Source organism: Coturnix japonica, chromosome 1 (genome assembly GCF_001577835.2).
Source record: "Coturnix japonica isolate 7356 chromosome 1, Coturnix japonica 2.1, whole genome shotgun sequence".
NCBI classification, from domain to species: Eukaryota; Metazoa; Chordata; class Aves; order Galliformes; family Phasianidae; genus Coturnix; species Coturnix japonica.
The window spans coordinates 14,616,940-14,622,939 of record NC_029516.1 but is presented as its reverse complement, the minus strand read 5'-3'; positions in this window follow the sequence as shown (position 1 = coordinate 14,622,939).

Genomic DNA, 6,000 nt, shown 5'->3' with positions numbered 1-6,000 from the left:
CCTTGAGCAGAACCCCACTGCTCCTGTTTCTCAAGAGCAAGAACTACAGGCAGCAGCTGTGAGTAGATTCATGAAGAGCCCCACACAGGATCTGAGCTTAAATTCAGGCTGTTCACACGCTGTGTGCTAGCATATGTTATAAGCAACTATAAATTGTGTACAGATGTGTGCTGGAATTCCAGTGTAGTCGAGCTAACAACATTGAATAACATCTCTTATGCTTTGTAATTATACATAATGAATGTGCTGTCATATAATAGAGTCCGTGGATTTATCCACTGGCTTTGGCAGTGAGGAGTAAGAATTACCATGTAAATTTTTAAACAAGATTTATAATATGGGATATGCAAACCAAAGAGAGGAGGCTGATTTCTGGAGGCTTAAATAAACAGACAAGACAGGACTTGAGAAAGATTTGATTAGAGCAGGATTTGAAAATTGAGAGACAAAAACATTTCAATATAAGCAAAACAAGAAAGTATGCAAACATTGTCCAAGTTTAAAAAGCAAGGTGCCAATAAATGGTAAACAGAGGAAAGCACAGCAAATGAGATGATGGTAGGAGCAGAGAGAACAAGGACAAGGCTGTAAAGAACCTCCAGGAAGAGCTTGTTGAGGAGTGATGGGAGTCCTTCAGGTGCCTTCCCAGGGCTTGTAAACAGCCTCTGCATAGGTGATGATTTTCATTCCCACCAAGATGAGTGTGTTACTTTCCATACACCAGAGTTTGAAGACTAAATGCCAGGAACAGCTACTGTCTTTGTTCCCTCTGAGCCCTCCTGTTGGGCTGTAATCTGCATTGCCCTTATAGCATCTGTCTCCTTTCCATGGGTCCAACAGAGTGGGCACACCAGAATTTCTTCCCTTCTGATCAGTGGCAAACAGCAAGCAGATAAAGGCAGCCTGCTTACAGCAAATAACACTTTTCTTCAAGCTGTGTGAACAAAGCAGCAGAGGAAAAAGCAAGGAAAAGGCCTTAAAGCACTCAAAAAAGAGAGGGTAGGTTAGCTAACAACTCACAGGAGATCAGGATTCAGTGGCCTCTCCCACTCAGAGCCTGAGCCTCAGCATGTGGTTTAAGCTAATTTACAACAGGGTTGCTATGATCTCACTGTCCTGCCCATTTCCAGCTTTTTATGTCCTTCTCCTTTGTGACTTTAGAGCAGGCACTCATTTGATTGCATAGTGAAATGGTTCAGGGAGCTGAAAAAACTAAAAGTTTACCATTAAGTACAATAATTAGCTTTCAGCCAGGTCAGTTCCCTGAACAAGATCTGTGTGAAACCCAGAGATACCAGGGCTAATGCAAGAGAGGGGATGGAAATGTGCAGCCTTGGACCCCGGGGAAAGCACAGGTTGCTGTAACCTAGTCCTAGATTGCCTTGGGCTGCCATGGAAGCACATCCTGATGCCTCCCAGCAGGCAACACAGGCTGTTTTGCAACCCTGTAGATACACATCTTCCCCTTCTGGGTAACACAGAATTTTTTATAAACTAAGATGTTCTGTGTTTCCTCTCCCCCGGGTTGTCAACCTGGTTGAAAGAAGACTCACAGACTTAATGAGATTCTATCCGATAGATAATACTAGCAAATCATTACTGAACAGCATCAGCTCTGACAGTCATTACTTTTGAGATTCATCCTGCATTTGAGGGAGATCCACTACATCAAAGCTGAGAAAATATATTAATGATAGAAAATATATATATATTACAGTTTGATTATATCTTGAATTTTGATATTCAGTATATTTTTGGTATAGATCTTATGCTTGTATTACATATTCCAGTGCATTTCTCCATGCATATAGTCTTTGCATCATTTGGCAGAGAACATGAAAATAATATGATCAGATTTTCCAGACTGTGCTATTAAAGTGTCTATTAACAGAAAAGACATACTGTTAAATCACTTCATATTAAATCAGCAACATTCTTAACCCTGAAGCATGGCTTCTTATTATTTATTGACTCTGCTCTTGACTCATTGGACTCCTCATATCTCATGAGGCTGATTAGCTACATATCTGATGGTTATGTTTTCTCCTCTCTCAACATTCCTTTGCTTAATCTGTGCAGGTCATTTTACTTAACCCACTTTCTCCAAATATGTGATACTCGTTGGTACCCTCAGAGCCTACCTTTCAGTGTTGCTATAGCTTAACACTGGCCAGTCTCCAGGCTTTCTCTGCCACAAACAAAAAGCTGAATACTCCCATTCCTTATCTGGGAGGGACAGCTGCAGCTGTTCTTCCTAGTTCAATTTGAACTGTATATTTCTGAAAGATTAAGTGCTATATACAAAATTCAAAGTGAATCTTTTGAAAAAATATCAGTGGAAAACATTTTAAAGCACAGAAGAGCTAACACCAAGAAGGGCTGTGGCTCAGAATCCCAGGTAACATTAGCTTGTCTGCCTACAGACTGTGCCTGTCTGTGAGCAGCATAGCTTTCTGCTTCTTTATTGTCCTACTGCCTTTTCTTTGCATTGGATGCCATATTATTTCCCCAAGACTTTTCATAATGCAGGTCAGATTTGACCACGTTGTAGTGATGTGTCCTCATTTTCTGGAAGAACCGATCTGAATTACATGACATGATGCCATATAATGGTTTTGAGACATTGCAGACCCTGCTACTACTTAAACAGTTTCTAGGCCAGGTTAAAGTGCAGCAGAGCTATAGGACATAGTGACACGTTTTGACAGGAGGAAATTTTCTAAAGGACAGTCTTTCATCTGAGTGCTTCAAACTTTGCCTTAACAGGGTCATTTCGTGGGGCAGCAGAGGAGCTCAGCAGCAATGTGCAGGTATTCAAAGGCTCATTCAGGCAAGGAACTCAGGAGCCCAGCATCACTCTTGCCAGGGTTAGGGATCCCACATATCAGTGCAGCCTGGCAGTCTCCTGGCAGGTGAAGCAATGACAGGCCAAAGAGTCTGCCATCAGCTTCCAGACTATAGTAGCTGTTATCGAGTACACAGTAAAATAAAAAGGTAGTGCACCACATGTGGAGTGATCCTAGCCTGAACAAAAACATTCTTCTTATCAGATATTGTTATTGGCCCTGGACATTTTATTATTTTTTAGAGAAAAACAGTATTAGAGGAGCACTGCTGCAGAAGCTCTGTGTTGCTACACCAAAGCACAACTGACTTACACGTTGTTAGGACTTCAACACTTACCACGCTCCAATGCATTCCCAACCAGCATTCCCTACTTAACAGATAAGGAATTAGTTTGGTGATTAAATAACTTCCATCAAATGCTCTCCTCTTTCAGCTAGCCTGGTCGTCCTTTTGTTGTTTTATTGACCTCCATTTTCCAGGCCATTGCATTTCCAAACAGCCGTCTTCAGAAGTATTATCCCATTATGGAAACAATTAGTTTGCAGATTTTAACGTATCTGGAGCCTTACTGCTATTTGTTTGCCTTTCTTCATTTGTCAGCATGTTTCAGGTGGTTTTGCTTGTCTTCTCTGCTGGTTTAACTGATTGCTCTGGTGTAGGAGAAGCACCACTGTAGCTGCTGAGAGTGATGCCCAAAGACTGGGCCATGGCATGCTGACATGGGGTAACACAGCTCCACAGCACCACTGATTTTAGAGGCCAAGAGGAAACATCTCTGAAGCATTTGTTCTGAGGGGTGATCGGCTGCTGAACAAATGAGTTTGAACTGGACAAGTTGCTGTATTTGCTGCAGTGGAGCTTCTAGGGGCCACTCATGTCTCTGCATGGCCTTGGGCAGGGCCTTCCCACTGGGGGTCTTGCATAAAAACAAGGTAGAGGCATGATCCAGCTTTTCTCCTTTGTCACACCACTGGCCAGTATGGCACAGTAACCAAGAAAGCACAGACATTTTAGATGGGATTCATCCCAGCACACGTACTCTTTTTATCTCCTTCCCTTTCAGTATTGATCCAAGTTTCAGACACGAAATCTGGCCCTGTGGTGTTATTCAAGGAGAACAGCTGAAGAATTCAGATAGTCACTCTCTGAATGAGCTTGCAGAAGCTAAGTAGCTAGATTAGGAACATACAGGTGGGAAAGTGATAAACCCCATGATCAGAGGCATTTACAAAGTGCTATGAGACTCTGCTTTGTGCTGTTTGTTGCTGAAGGCTGGGATTTTCAAATCCCAGTCTTTGTTGTTTTCCCAGCTTTGTTTGCTGAAGGCAAAGTGATTGTCAAATACCTCACACAGAAGACCATAATTCTGGCTGGGACATCCAATAATATACATCTTAAATGAGACGCAGTACTACTATGCAGAATTATGTCTTACTGCTGCTATTATTTCACTGATTTTACCATATGGTGGATGTTTTCAGTACTGTGTTTTCCCGCACAGTTTCAGCCCATATGCCAAAGCATAACATGCAGTACACTAAAGGCCACATTTTGCCGGCTTTGCTCCCCTGCAGCTGTGTCTTGCAAGGTCTGTCCAGTCTCCAAAAAGGTTGAGAAAAAGCATGTCGGGTTTCCCTGCTTCTGAAAATGGCATCATCACAGGTTAAGCAAATTTCTTCTGACTGACCCTGATGCTGAACGAAAGCAAGTCATTTCTGAAGGCTGGCTTATAACATGACTCTTCCTGTGTGGCATAAGGCTTTGGACTATGTTTATTTTTACCATCCTTATGTTATAGCTAGAGTCTTCATTGCTGAAATCTTCTTTGGCGTACTCATGAATAAAGCCTTACTGCTCAGGAGCTGATTGCTGGCAGCGCAGCTTCTGGCTCTGCGCAATTGTAGGATAGATGCGCCCTCCCGTGTACCGGCTCCGAAGTGTTTCTGCAGCCACCGCATTCTGAGATCTGAGACACCTCTCTACAAATCTGGAGACCTATTTTTACACCAGCTTTTTCTTTTTCCACACAGCAGCTCTGCCAAATCTCTCTTTCAATCACACAGAAGCTACTGATATATATTTTTTTAATTTGGAAGAAAGGTAGACGCTTAGGTTAGCAAAATGTACAGCAATATAAATAGCGGCACTGGCTTCCCCCACCTGGCTTTTCTGCTTATGCAGTGAGCCTGAGTCAAAAGAAACAAATGAGTACATTCCCCAGGAGCTTTTGCTGTTTCCATAGATGGTCTGATAAGATTTTGTACAGCTACCTTTCTGAAAAGAAGTAAATTCCTGCCAAACAGAGCAGGGTAAAGAAAGAAATATTTCAAATAACAGTCATTTTGCATAGGGTTCTTTGAAGATGTGCAGAACAAGATGCACATATACAATTTCAGCAAACCACTACGGTTTCTCTGGTACCGCTGAGAAATCTTTTGTTTTTTATACACTTTGACTTCAACACCATAATCCCTGCATGAATTCAGTGCAGAACACTGAATCAAAACAGTGGCCATCACTATCTGTGTCTAACTGTATAAATTACTGCATTTTTCAGGAGTCTGTGTTTTTTCCTGAAGCATCGGAGCATGTCAGTGAAACCTTAAGATGCAGGCATCACAGAGCTATAACAGAGGAGACTCCAATCGACCAAGACAGGGTCTCTCATAGACAAGAAAAGCCCCTGGCCATAATTCTAGACCAAATGACAGAATAGCAGTGCCAGTCATATTTTCCCATTGAAGTGGGATGGCATGGGATAGGGAGATATTCCTTTTGTCCATTTCCATGCATCAGGCCGGTCTGTCTCAGCTCCTGGCACACTGCTTTCCCAGAGTGACCCAAGCAGGATGTGGGTTAGAGGCTGTCAGTTCTCTTTCTTTTTGTGTCTTCATGGTCCCTGGAAGCAACCTGAAGAGATCAGCTGAGTGTAGCTAGCAGCAAATTTTTGGGTGACAACTTTTCTGTCTCAAATTATCCTTTGCCTTCCTTCATTTTATTTTATTTTTATATTTCTATCCAAAGTGACACACATTAGGCCAGTACCTTTATTTGGCTTGGAGATACATTGGTTTTCTTTCCTCTGAATAATTATCCAGTCCAATTCACTGGTGTCTTTTCTCTCTCTTTCTTTCAGGTTATTTCTCTTCGTCT